Genomic DNA, 15,447 nt, shown 5'->3' on the forward strand with positions numbered 1-15,447 from the left:
GATGCTATCCAACCATCTCATCCTCTGCCACCCTCTTCTCCTTTTGGCTTCAATCTTTCCCAGCACCAGGGTCTTTTTCAATAAATCGATATTCTCATCAGGTGGCCAAACTATTGGAGCTTCAGCTTCAGTACCAGCCCTTCCAATGAATATTCAGGGTTGATTTCCTTTAGGATGTACTGGTTGTATCTCCTTGTCGTTCAAGGGACTCTCAGGAGTCTTCTCCAGCACCACAATTTGAAAGCATCAATAACCTCACATATGTAGAGGATGTGACTCTAATGGCAGGAAGTGAAGAGGAACTAAAGAGTTTCTTAATGGGTGAAAGAAGAGAGTGAAAAGCTGGCTTAAAACTCAATATTAAAAAAACTAAGACCATGGTATCTGGTCCCATTACCAAATGGCAAATGTTTGTCACTGCTCTCAAGCTTCCCCTGTATCATAAAAGCAATCATGAAAATACATAAATAAATAGTTTGTCCAGCTCCAGTGAAACTTCATAGATCAAGTATACTGACTGCTCCTGTAGATTAGATAGATAACTGTATGTTAGTTTGTACCTAGGAAAATTAAACAACTATTAGGATGAATAAACTATCTTGGCATACATAAGTATAGAGAAATTTCATATACCAAAAAAAATGAATGACAGAAGTTGTACATAAAGATGTAAAAGCTATATGATTTTACTACTATATAACTCAAAATATCCAAATTAAAGCATTATCAGTTCAGTCAGTTCAGTTCAGTTGCTCAGTCATGTCCAACTCTTTGTGACCCCATGAAGCACAGCATGCCAGGCCTCCCTGTCCATCACCAACCCCCAGAGTCCACCCAAACCCATGTTCATTGAATTGGTGATGCCATCCAGCCATCTCATCCTCTGCTGTCCCCTTCTCCACCTGCTCCCAATCTTTCCCAGCATCAGGGTCTTTTCCAATGAGTCAGCTCTTCGCATCAGGTGGCCAAAGGATTGGAATTTCAACTTCAACATCAGTCCTTCCAATGAACACCCAGGACTGATCTCCTTTAGGACGGACTGGTTGGATCTCCCTGAAGTCCATACTGGACATCAATTTTTGATGGATATGGAGATGATTTATGAGATCTTAATAATGTTTTTGTCTTTTGTCTTTTTCTGGGAAAAGTGATCTTTTCATTCCTGACAATTTATTTTCAGTATACTTTTGTAGATGAAAGTTTTCTTGATACAGCATACTCTAAAAATGAGTTTCCACAAAGTATGTTCGCTGTCAGATTGTTACTTTTTTTTTTTTAATCTAACAGTCTCTTGTGCAAAAGAAGTATGCATTATATATATTTTGATATTGATGTGGTGCATAAGTTCTTGGAGTATCTCAATGTATAATGAATCTTTACATTACCTGAAGTGATGCCCTGCTTGTAGAACTACCCTGTCTTTATGCCCCTACTAACTCCTATAGTCATTCTCCCTGCGGCAGGGAGACATAATGAACTTTGGTACCCTACAGTGCAGTGAACTCTGTATCACAATACTCCATGTTTGAGGAACAGACAACTATGTTCTGTAAAAGTAATGTCTTGGTAGACATTTGCCTACAGAATTTTACTGTCACCAGGGGCACCAGAAAAAAACAAATATAGATTTTTTTCTTTTAATTGTATCTAAGGAAGACATTTTCTTCTTAAGGCATGCTTTCAATTATTTTAAGATATCTATTTTTAATGAAACATAAATCTCATTGGGTGATATTTTATATTATCCAAATTAAAATAATAAATGTAGGTACTCAAACATACTGCATGATTCTGTTTATGGGCAAGGCAAAGAACAGGAAACCACATGGAATCAAAAATAGATGAATGGTTTCCAGGGCTCAGGGAGGGAGGAAGGGGGAGTGATAGCTAATATGTATGAGCTTTTTATTGAACTGATGAAAAAGTCCTGGAAGTAGATAGTGGTGATGACTGAACTACCTGGAAAATATATTAAAAACCAAAAAGCTCTACTTATTAAAATGATGAATATTATGATTCAGGCATTATATTTCAATATGAAAGAAAATACAACCGAAATGCAGTATTATTCCTAAATGAGGTATAGAGGGAGAATGTTTCAAAAACACAGAGGAACTGGAAATGATGAAGAGGGTGATCTTTTTGAGTGTCCTTAAGTTTCCTCTTTGACTAGAGAAGGAGGAGATAGTTTCAGGGTAACTGTGAAGCACACAATATAAACAACCTGCAGTGCTCTTTCTACCAGAGATCAATTTGGTAACAAGAGTGGAGCATGAAAGCTCAGCATTTGACAAGTTGTGAATTCACAGGGGAATATACAGAAGTAGGAAAGTAATTAATGGAGTGTTTTTAATAACACCAGCTGCTGCTGCTGCTACTACTGCTAAGTTGCTTCAGTCGTATCCGACTTTGTGCCACCCCATAGACTGCAGCCCACCAGGCTCCACCATCCTTGGGATTCTCCAGGCAAGAATACTGTAGTGGGTTGCCATTTCCTTCTCCAATGCATGCTAAGTTGCTTCAGTCGTGTTCGACTCTGTGCAACCCTATGGACAGCAGCCCACCAGGCTCCTCTGTACACAGGATTCTCTAGGCAAGAATTCTGGAGTGGGTTGACATTTCATTCTCCAAGTAACACCAACACCTAAGGGTAATAGCTTTAGTGATTTAAGTCATATTGTTCCTAGTAAAATAAAAGGCCCTCTACCTATTGTTCAGCTACCTAAGACCTGTTCATCTCAGGTAGGTTTCCAAATTCTAACTTGCAACTCCTGCAGCTCAATTCCAGAAAAATAAATGACCCAATCAAAAAATGGGACAAAGAACTAAATAGACATTTCTCCAAAGAAGACATACAGATGGCTAACAAACACGTGAAAAGATGCTCAACATCACTCATTATCAGAGAAATGCAAATCAAAACCACTATGAGGTACCATTTCACGCTAGTCAGAATGGCTGCGATTCAAAAGTCTACAAGCAATAAATGCTGGAGAGGATATGGGGGAAAGGGAACCATCTTACACCGTTGGTGGGAATGCAAACTAGTACAGCCACTATGGAGAACAGTGTGGAGATTCCTTTAAAAACTGGAAATAGAACTGCCTTATGATCCAGCAATCCCACTGCTGGGCATACACACTGAGGAAATCAGAAGGGAAAGAGACACGTGTACCCCAATGTTCATTGCAGCACTGTTTATAATAGCCAGGACATGGAAGCAACCTAGATGTCCATCAGCAGATGAATGGCTAAGAAATCTGTGGTACATATACACAATGGAGTATTACTCAGCCATTAAAAAGAATACATTTGAATCAGTTCTAATGAGGTGGATGAAACTGGAGCCTATTACACAGAGTGAAGTAAGCCAGAAAGAATGTTCCTTGGAAAAAAAGCTATGACCAACCTAGACAGCACATTAAAAAGCAAAGACATTGAAAAAAAAAAAAGAAGAAGAAGAAAAGAAAAACACCAATACAGTATACTAACGCATATATATGGAATTTAGAAAGATAGTAATGACAATCCTGTATGCGAGACTGCAAAAGAGACACAGATGTATAGAACAGTCTTTTGGGCTCTGTGGGAGAGGGAGGGGGGTATGATTTGGGAGAATGGCATTAAAATATGTATAATATCATATAAGAAATGAATCGCCAGTCCAGGTTCAATGCAGGATACAGGAAGCTTGGGGCTGGTACACTGGGATGACCCAGAGGGATGGTATGGGGAGGGAGGTGGGAAGGGAGTTCAGGATGGGGAACAGGCGGATTCATGTTGATGTATAGCAAAACCAATACAATATTATAAAGTAAAAATAATAATTAATAAATAAATAAAAGAATATAGGAGAAAATACTTAAGTTTTTGAGGAAAAAATGTAAATGAATAATTCTATGCTAGCTTACTTATTAAACCAGTATTTAATGACTAGAAATAATCTTTTCTTCTCAGAATCTCAGATTCCCAGAAGAATCTGTCTGAATAGGTTAATATCCACAATATAGCATTTTATTTGTTGTATTTGCTATTGGGTCACAAAAAAGCCTTTACTTCTTTTATTATTGGGAAAGTGTACACAAGAATTTAAGGTAAGTTTTGTTTTATTTTATTGAAAGAATACTGCAGATACCACAACAAAAATAAAAACATGTACAAATTCATCTCCTTGTGAACCATATGTCATGTTTACTTGGGCTTGAAGGGAAAAAATATCCATTAAATACATTCTATTCTTGTATACATTAAAATATAAACACAGGCTTGAAAATAAATACACACATATAGTATAGACAGCAGTCTATGTATTTTAAAAGCATGTACTGTCCTTCATCTCATTTCTGTTTCATAATAAAAAAAAACTTAAAATATGAATTAATTCAAACGTATATGGTACATTCTGTTGTCTTCACTCCCTTTTAGTTTTTTTTCTTTCACTGGTTAAGACAGTTTTCTTTGACAACAACCATGCTACAAAGAAATAATGAACAATGTGAAAGAGAAATAATAATTTCTAGAATAGAAGAAGTAATAATTTTCTTACTTCATATCTCACCAAATACTACACACAAGATAAACTAAAACAGGTAAAAAAATTATTTTTCATTAATACTAGTCAGTGATATACTAGTTACTTCTGGAACTAAATGAAGATTCTTCAACTAATCATATTTTTTTGAGAAACATGGATTGTAATCACTTTTGTACCCAATTGAATATATTCAAGCATAGGAAATGGCTTCCTTATGTCTTAGAATATGCTCTCTCCAACAGTAGTGTCTCTTCCGTATGGTTTTGAACCAGTGAAGAAATGTAAATTCATTCAGATCTACGCCCTGACATTAAAAAAAAAAAAAAAAGATAAGGCTCAGTGAAGAGCTGATAGGAAGTAATGTACTTCATAAACGACATCAAGATTTACATCAAATTTTCTCAAAGGTCTTTTTCAGATAATTTTAATTACTGCAGAATAGACAGCTATGCCTCTCTAAAGAGGGAGGGCATGGCTAGAAAATTTCCTGACTATAAAAAGATTATTACAGAAAACAACGTTCTGCTTTATTTTAAAGATGTGCACAAGTGTTACAACATGCAAGTGTCATTGTCTTGATCATATTCTCAGAAGTTTATGCAAGAACAAAGAAGAATGAATAGAAGGAATTGTTCTTCCTCGACCAAACTTATTTTCTTGGGAATTACTGATAACACTGAGAACAAAGTGATCCCATTTACAATGTTTCTCCTTGTTTATATCCTCAATCTTCTGGCAAATCTTGGAATGATAACCCTGATTAGGATGGATCCCCAGCTGCACACACCCATGTACTTTTTTCTCAGCCACCTCTCCTTCTGTGACCTCTACAGTTCTACAGCCATTGGCCCCGAGATGCTGATGGACCTATTTGCCAAGAACAAGTCAATCTCTTTCCATGGCTGTGCTCTGCAATTCTTGGTCTTCTGTATCTTTGCAGATCGTGAGTGTCTCCTGCGGGCAGTTATGGCCTATGACTGGTCCAAGACCATCAGCAGCCCCTTGCTGTATGCAGTCAGCATGTCCACACACACACAGAGGTGTGTGCTCCCTGCTCATGGCTTGGGTTTACTTGGTGGGAATGGCAGATGCTCTGATACACATGACATTAGCATTCCGCTTATGTTTCTGTGGGTCAAATGAGAGTAAGCACTTTTTTTGTGATGTTCCTTCTCTCCTATTGCTATCTTGTTCAGATACACAGGTCAATGAGTTAGTGATATTCACCATTTTTGGCTTCATTGAACTGAGTACCATTTCAGGAGTTCATGCCTCTTATTGTTATATTATCCTTTCAGTCTTGAAGGTCCACTCTGCTGAGGGGAGGCTCAAAGCTTTTTCCACCTGTACCTTCTACCTAACTGCTGTGGTAATCTTCCAGGAAACTATGCTCTTCATATATTTCAGGCCAAGTTCTTCCTACTCTTTAGATCAAGAAAAAATGTCCTCTTAGTTTTACACCCTTATGATTCCCATGTTAAACCCTCTGATTTACAGCCTAAGGAATGAAGATGTGAAACAGGCCCTAGTAAAACTGAAAACTAAATTGAATTTTTAAATATTTATATCATATGTATGTGTACACATCCACACACATATATAGTACTGTTTAATTAAAAAATTATATGACATAACACATTAGAAATATAAAATTTTCAGATTCCTAAATAAAGAAGTATTTGGATCCTAAAATATATTACAGTTCCCCTCACAAGTCTGCTAAGTGTGTGCCCAGAATTTAAATGTGGTACTAACTGTTTTTTAAAAACTTTTGAGTTTTCTAATTATGCCAACTTTTGTTTCACTTTTTCATTCAAATGTTATTTCAATTTCCCTAGAACCTATTGTGCATTTACTGAGCATTTTCGGCACTTATTTCCTTTATATGTTATAGTACATCTTGTAGTCTTGTAGATTCTATACTAAAAGTTGTTAGTGTTAATATTGAACATTAAGGAACTAAACATTGAAGTAATTCATAATAAGACTTAAAGTCTTTAGGGTTTTCTATGTAGAGGATCATGTCATCTGCAAATAGTGAGAGTTTTACTGCTTCTTTTCCAATTTGGATTTCTTTTATTTCTTTTTCTGCTCTGATTGCTGTGGCCAAAACTTCCAAAACTATGTTGAATAGTAATGGTGAAAGTGGGCACCCTTGTCTTGTTCCTGACTTTAGAGGAAATGCTTTCAATTTTTCACCATTGAGGATAATGTTTGCTGTGGGTTTGTCATATATAGCTTTTATTATGTTGAGGTATGTTCCTTCTATTCCTGCTTTCTGGAGAGTTTTCATCATAAATGGATGTTGAATTTTGTCAAAGGCTTTCTCTGCATCTATTGAGATAATCATATGGTTTTTATTTTTCAATTTGTTAATGTGGTGTATTACATTGATTGATTTGCGGATATTGAAGAATCCTTGCATCCCTGGGATAAAGCCCACTTGATCATGGTGTATGATCTTTTTAATGTGTTGTTGGATTCTGATTGCTAGAATTTTGTTAAGGATTTTTGCATCTATGTTCATCAGTGATATTGGCCTGTAGTTTTCTTTTTTTGTGGGATCTTTGTCAAGTTTTGGTATTAGTAAAGTTGCAGGATATAAAATCAACACACAGAAATACCTTGCATTCCTATACACTAATAATGAGAAAACAGAAAGAGAAATTAAGGAAACAATTCCATTCACCATTGCAATGGAAAGAATAAAATACTTAGGAATATATCTACCTAAAGAAACTAAAGACCTATATATAGAAAACTATAAAATGCTGGTGAAAGAAATCAAAGAGGACACTAATAGATGGAGAAATATACCATATTCATGGATTGGAAGAATCAATATAGTGAAAATGAGTATACTACCCAAAGCAATTTATAGATTCAACGCAATCCCTATCAAGCTACCAACAGTATTCTTCACAGAGCTAGAACAAATAATTTCACAATTTGTATGGAAATACAAAAAACCTTGAATAGCCAAAGCTATCTTGAGAAAGAAGAATGGAACTGGAGGAATCAACCTACCTGACTTCAGGCTCTACTACAAAGCCACAGTTATCAAGACAGTATGGTACTGGCACAAAGACAGAAATACTGATCAATGGAATAAAATAGAAAGCCCAGAGATAAATCCACGCACATATGGACACCTTATCTTTGACAAAGGAGGCAAGAATATACAATGGATTAAAGACAATCTCTTTAACAAGTGGTGCTGGGAAATCTGGTCAACCACTTGTAAAAGAATGAAACTAGAACACTTTCTAACACCATACACAAAAATAAACTCAAAATGGATTAAAGATCTCAACATAAGACCAAAAACTATAAAACGCCTAGAGGAGAACATAGGCAAAACACTCTCTGACATACATCACAGCAGGATCCTCTATGACCCACCTCCCAGAATATTGGAAATAAAAGCAAAAATAAACAAATGGGACCTAATTAACCTTAAAAGCTTCTGCACATCAAAGGAAACTATTAGCAAGGTGAAAAGACAGCCTTCAGAATGGGAGAAAATAATAGTAAATGAAGCAACTGACAAACAACTAATCTCAAAAATATACAAGCAACTCCTACAGCTCAACTCCAGAAAAATAAACGACCCAATCAAAAAATGGGACAAAGAACTAAATAGACATTTCTCCAAAGAAGACATACAGATGGCTAACAAACACATGAAAAGATGCTCAACATCACTCATTATCAGAGAAATGCAAATCAAAACCACTATGAGGTACCATTTCACACCAGTCAGAATGGCTGTGATCCAAAAATCTACAAATAATAAATGCTGGGGAGGGTGTGGAGAAAAGGGAACCCTCTTACACTGTTGGTGGGAATGCAAACTAGTACAGCCACTATGGAGAACAGTGTGGAGATTCCTTAAAATACTGGAAATAGAACTGCCTTATGATCCAGCAATCCCACTGCTGGGCATACACACTGAGGAAACCAGCAGGGAAAGAGACACGTGTACCCCAATGTTCATCACAGCACTGTTTATAATAGCCAGGACATGGAAGCAACCTAGATGTCCATCAGCAGATGAATGGCTAAGAAATCTGTGGTACATATACACAATGGAGTATTACTCAGCCATTAAAAAGAATACATTTGAACCAGTTCTAATGAGGTGGATGAAACTGGAGCCTATTATACAGAGTGAAGTAAGCCAGAAGGAAAAACACCAATACAGTATACTAACGCATATATATGGAATTTAGAAAGATGGTAACAATAACCCGGTGTACGAGACAGCAAAAGAGACACTGATGTATAGAACAGTCTTATGGACTCTGTGGGAGAGGGAGAGGGTGGGAAGATTTGGGAGAATGACATTGAAACATGTAAAATATCATGTAAGAAACGAGTTGCCAGTCCAGGTTCGATGCACGATACTGGATGCTTGGGGCTAGTGCACTGGGACGACCCAGAGGGATGGTATGGGGAGGGAGGAGGGTTCAGGATGGGGAACACATGTATACCTGTGGCGGATTCATTTTGATATTTGGCAAAACTAATACAATTATGTAAAGTTTAAAAGTAAAATAAAATTTAAAAAAAAAGACTTAAAGTCATCATGAAATAAAAATTGAGGGCTGTAAGTCCAAAAACAAAATGTCTAAAACTATTTAAATGAAATACACACACACACACACACACACACATATATATATGTATATGCATACATATATGTGCTGTGCTGTACTTAGTTGCTCAGTCATGTCTGACTCTTTGCTACTCCATGGACTGTAGCCCACCAGGCTCCTCAGCCCATGGGGATTCTCCAGGCAAGAATACTGGAGTCGGTTGCCATGGCCTCCTCTGCTGGAGTCCAGCTATAGCAGCCAGGGATTCAACCTGAAGAGATGAATGGTGTCGGTGAATGAGACAGCCTCTCAGTTTTCTTGGACAGCCTATTTATTTCAAGTTTAAGATTCTCTTTTATACTTTTACAAAAACATTAGGTCAGAGGTTTGACATTTTCAGTTTTCCCTCTCCCAGATTTATTATCTCCATAAATCATAGTTGCTGTTCAAACAGAGTTCCTGCTTCATTGATTCTCTGGGAATCAGCCTTATCATCTATTATCTATCTCCTCTAATGTGTCCTATAGTTAACTTGTGATTACATTGTAACTCATACTACATTCCTCAGTTTACTACTTATCTTCCTAAATCCTATTTGCCCCTAACATCCTGAGCTCACTATCTCTTAACAAGGGTTCTAGTTATCAAATCAGATCAGATCAGTCACTCAGGCATGTCTGGCTCCTTGCGACCCCATGAATTGCAGCACGCCAGGCCTCCCTGTCCATCACCAACTCCTGGAGTTCACTCAGACTCACATCCATCGAGTCAGTGATGCCATCCAGCCATCTCATCCTCTGTCGTCCCCTTGTCCTCCTGACCCCAATCCCTCCCAGCATCAGAGTCTTTTCCAAGGAGTCAGCTCTTCGCATGAGGTGGCTAAAGTACTGGAGTTTCAACTTTAGCATCATTCCTTCCAAAGAAATCCCAAGGCTTATCTCCTTCACAATGGACTGGTTGGATCTCCTTGCAGTCCAAGAGACTCTCAAGAGTCTTCTCCAACACCACAGTTCAAAATCATCAATTCTTCGGTGCTCAACCTTCTTCACAGTCCAACTCTCACATCCATACATGACCACAGGAAAAACCATAGCCTTGACTAGACGAACCTTTGTTGGCAAAGTAATGTCTCTGCTTTTGAATATGCTATCTAGGTTGGTCATAACTTTCCTTCCAAGGGGTAAGCGTCTTTTAATTTCATGGCTGCAGTCACCATCTGTAGTGATTTTGGAGCCCAGAAAAATAAAGTCTGACACTGTTTCCACTGTTTCCTCATCTATTTCCCATGAAGTGGTGGGACCGGATGCCATGATCTTCTAGCTATAGGGTCTCTAAAAATTCCTAACTTTTATAAGCTATAGTAAAATATGCTAACTTTACAACATTCCTTAAATCTTTAACTTCTAACTATTTTACTTATTTGTAAGCCCTAAATTCAGTAAACTCATTTGCCATAAACATTTTCCTCACAAATAGGCTTCAGATAGCAATCCTTCCCATTCCCCTCCCAGAGGCCTCCCAAGCTGCGGCCTCTGTACTCATCCTGGAACACTCTTTTGTAAAATCCTTAAACAAACGTCAGTGATTAACTTCATGAATTATTCTCTAAGCACAGCTGCAGAAGGCTTTGTGCCTTCTCATGCTCCTCTCATGAACAATAAGCACCTTAATATTCCTTTGCAGTCAACTCAACCGAGGAGAGGAAAAAACAAGTCAGAATTACAAGGCCTAACTCATTCATCCCAGGTCCGTGCCTGAGGAATGAGGAGAGGGTCTGGGGCTGTGCCTCTATTTTGTCAGTAATGACTAACGCAGCTCCCGATACTCCTCTAGGGGATTACCCAACCTAGCATCAAACCCAGGTTTCCCACATTGCAGGCAGATTCTTTACCATCTAAGCCGCCAGGGAAGCACAAGAATACAGGGGTCGGTAGCCTATCCCCTCTTCAGGAGAACTTCCTGACGCGGGAGTCAAATCAGGGTCTCCCGCATTGCAGGCGGATTCTTTACCAGTTGAGCTACCAGGGAAGCCCATATGCATATATATGCACATACATATATATACACAAATATATATGGTACATACTAAACTCTCAGTTAATTTTGTGTAACTGTGATATAATTAGCACTAAAAAACACTAAAAATGTTTGCTATTATCTATTTATTACATATTTGCTTATTTTACAACTTTATGTCACCAGACAATAATCAGTGTTTGAATAACGGAGATGGGATGTTTAATCCTTTATCAAAGAATGCTCATAAATCATATATATGTGTATGTTAATATATCCGTGTTTGTATGTTGTTACTTCAGTTTCAGTTATGTCTGACTCTTTGCAACCCAGTGGACTGTAGAAATCCAGGCTCTTCTGTCCATGAGATTCTCCAAGCAAGAACTGGAGTGGGTTGCCATGCTCTCCTCTAGGGCATCTTCTCAATCCAGGAATCAAACTCCATGTTTCATGTTCCATGACATCTTATTTAAAATGTCATTTGTGAGACTTTATGGCATATTGGGCTTCCCAGATGTCTCAGTTGTAAAGAATCTGCCTGTCAACACAGGAGATGCAGGAAATATGGGTTTGATCCCGGGGTCAGGAATTCCCCCTGGAGGAGGAAATTACAACCCTCACCAGATTTTTGCTCAGAAAAATCCATGAAAAGAGGAGTCTGGCAGGCTATAGTCTATAAAGTTGCCAAGAGTCAAACATGACTGAGCCCACACACATACATGGCATATTAGGAAAAATTCTCATGGTGGAAAAATACTGCAAAGTATTCTTATTTTAGATAAAACACTTATAGGTTTCTAATCCTAGCATATTTTATCATTTCATCAAACTCTTTTGGAACTGTTGCTTATAAAAAGCAGCTTGATCAAAGCACTGTCTGAAAATTAAAGTCTAAGAAAAATAGGGCAACAGTGGATTGTGATGTAACATATTATCTAATTAATCCATCTCCATTCATATGACATATATTTGTTACATTATCTAAAGACTGATATGATTTACATGTTGGCCCATTTTATTGGATCTAATGTAAGTGATATGAAGAAGAAAGAAAATTTGAGCCCATTAATTGATAGCCAAAAATAGAATTGCAGCAAACAACATCCAGATAATATCTGGCTTTCATGTCTGGAATTACAGAGGTTAAAGAAGAAATTATGGGAATATTTTTTTAGGGAATTCATAACTCAAATAGAAGTTTGGACATGATGTGTAAAGATTCTACTATAATGAAAATTTTCAGAAATAGGGAGCAACATATCAAAAGGCTCTGATATATTCTAACCAGTCTACTTCAGTCTTCATCACTAACTTTCCTTTTTTCCACGTTACATCCCTCTGACATATCACTAATCTTGATGGAAAATATATTTGTTCAAGTGCAGTATTATCAGTAACAGTGGATAATCTGTCAATATTATAATAAGCTTTCCATTCTATAATCCTTTTCTTCATCCTTGAATTTAAATTCTTAACAATAAATGTGGCATGATGATAGACTCAGTTACCTATATAACACAGAGAAGACAGAGAGGCATAGGGGTCATAGGCTATATAACTACATTTGATAGAAAGAGAGCAGTAGTAATGTTCAATAAACCAATACATAAGAGGGTTTCTGTTTAAGCTGAAGGGAGTGACATTTAACCCCACCAGAAATCTCTCTCCCTAGTTAGAAGCATGCTCTGGACCAGATAGTGATGCCACTCTATATGGAACTCATCACTCTTCCTTTTTATCCCTCAGATCCCCCAGTGTAAAATGGGAACTTCAGCCAGATTACCTGTAAGGTCCTTTCCAGATGATAAAACCTGCCTCTATAAAATATGACTCTACTTCTGTGTAAAGACATCCCTATTATTGGAACAGATTTGAAAAAATGGAAGAAAAATGAGTCACTTCAGCACTTCATGTTCACACAAACAATTGTGTGTCCTGTCAAATTCAGAATCTCATAGATTCCTCATAGAAGTATATATTCAACCTTATTAGTGCTCAAGCAAATAAAACTGAAACAAAAAGTAAAGTCATACTGTATCATAAGCAATTGAAATATCAACTACTGGTGAAGTTGTGAAGTGCCATGGCCTTCACATATTGATAGTAGATGGAAAATTGCCACTGCACTTGGTAAAACTCCATGGCTGAGTCTTCTATAGCTGGCTGTACAAGTGTCCTAAGGCCAAAAAAACCATATATCCAAGAGGGAAGAATGAATATCTTCAAAAGACATGTACAGAAATATTCACCATAGTAGTATTTGAAATGCTGCTGCTGCTGCTAAGTCTCTTCAGTCGTGTCCGACTCTGTGCGACCCCATAGACAGCAGCCCACCAGGCTTCGCCATCCCCAGGACTCTCCAGGCAAGAACAACGGAGTGGGTTGCCATTTCCTTCTCCAATGTGTGAAAGTGAAGTCGCTCAGTCGTGCCAGACTCGTAGCGACCCCATGGACTGCAGCCCACCAGGCTCCTCCATCCATGGGATTTTCCAAGCAAGAGTACTGAAGTGGGGTGCCATTGCCTTCTCCTTTGAAATGCTATAACACTGAAAATAACTAAATTTTTTCCCAGTACATTAATATAGGACGTGACAAGCTTTTCTTTACTGTATATTTTAGGGTTTGTAGGCCATAAAATCTTAGCCACACCTGAACAGTTTTTTGCTATATCCCAAAAACAATCATCTGTAATACACATATAAATGGTATGTCTCAGCTTAGGTAAAATGTCATGGATCAAGTTTACTGACTCCTGCTCTGGATTAGATAAATGACTTTATGGTAAGTTTGTATGTTGAAAAAGTAGACTGCAGTGTAGATGAAAGAACTACCTCTGCATACAACAACATATGGAGAAATTTCACAAACATAATACTGAGTGAAAGAAGCCAGACATAATAGTGTAAAGGCAATATGATTTCCCCGGTATATACCTTAAAAATAAACAAGCTAAGTGATATATGGTATTGAACATTAATTTGTGATGGATGTGGGTAAAATTGCCAAAAAACAACAAATTGTTTTTTTGGGGGGTCTGGTTATATTTTCATTTCTGAAAATGTTCTTGCAGTATACTTTTTTAGTTGAAAATTTCTGTAAGCATATTAGACTCTGATTTTCATTAAGCAAAGAAGATGCAATGAGAAATGGTAAGACATCTTATTTGTATTTTTTTTAATCTAAAGTCCTATGGTACAAAATGAATGTTCAGTGTACACATGTGATTTTATTTATTTTTCCTCTTCAAAAATATGGTTTGCTTTTATTTTATTCAAATCTAGCCTTATGAACATCAATAAAACTTTGCTTTTTAAATTTAGATTTCATGTCTTTCTGATTAAATTTATCTCTAATTTAGACCAAATTAACTTTAAAATGTTTATACCTGCTGCTAAGTCTCTTCAGTCGTGTCCATCTTTGTGTGACCCCATAGATGGCAGCCCACCAGGCTCCTCTGTCCCTGAGATTCTCCCGGCAAGAACACTGGAATGGGTTGCCATTTCCTTCTCCAATGCATGAAAGTGAAAAGTGAAAGTGAAGTTGCTCAGTTGTGCCCAACTTAGCGACACCATGGACTGCAGCCTACCAGGCTCCTTTGTCCATGGGATTTTCCAGGCAAGAGTACTTAAAATGTTTATACCTACATGTATTCTATTTGAAATTAAAACAATAAAGAAAAATCCCTAAAATAACTCAAGAATAAACAATTATATAAAGCAACAAAATTCATATTTCTTTTCTATAACATGAAATGCAAGAAACAACACGTTACAAAATTTAAGAGGAAATGACTACTGTCGACTACAAGTTGGCACTTGCTGAGATCGTTGCCGACGATTGAACAAGGGCATTTTTCATCTGCCTCTGCAGAGACTGAACCCTGCACTCTTGCAGCTGTTGACCTTCAACACTCCCTGAAGGAGTTCAGAGTAGAGTAAGGCACTCTGTGCTCGAGGCAGCCTGGTGGGACAGGTCTTTATTTAGTTAGTTCAGTCACTCAGTCGTGTCCAACTCTTTGTGAACCCATGAGTTGCAGCACACCAGGCCTCCCTGTCCATCACCAACTTCTGGAGTTCACTCAAACCCATGTCCATTGAGGTGATGATGCCATCCAGCCATGTCATCCTCTGTCGTCTCCTTCTCCTCTTTCCCCCAATCCCTCCCAGCATCAGGGTCTTTTCCAATGAGTCAACTCTTTGCATGAGGTGGCCAAAGTATTGGAGTTTCAGCTTCAGCATCAGTCCTGCCAAAGAACACCCAAGACTGATCCCCTTTAGGATGGACTGGTTGGATCTCCTT

At 37.7% G+C, this 15,447-nt stretch overlaps 1 pseudogene; it reads left to right on the forward strand.

Moving 5' to 3' along the window:
- The first annotated feature begins 5,146 nt into the window (after positions 1 to 5,146).
- On the forward strand, positions 5,147 to 6,092 carry LOC113885159 (annotated as a pseudogene).
- The last annotated feature ends 9,355 nt before the right edge of the window (positions 6,093 to 15,447 follow it).

The sequence above is a fragment of the Bos indicus x Bos taurus genome, chromosome 28 (assembly GCF_003369695.1).
Source record: "Bos indicus x Bos taurus breed Angus x Brahman F1 hybrid chromosome 28, Bos_hybrid_MaternalHap_v2.0, whole genome shotgun sequence".
Classification (NCBI taxonomy): Eukaryota; Metazoa; Chordata; class Mammalia; order Artiodactyla; family Bovidae; genus Bos; species Bos indicus x Bos taurus.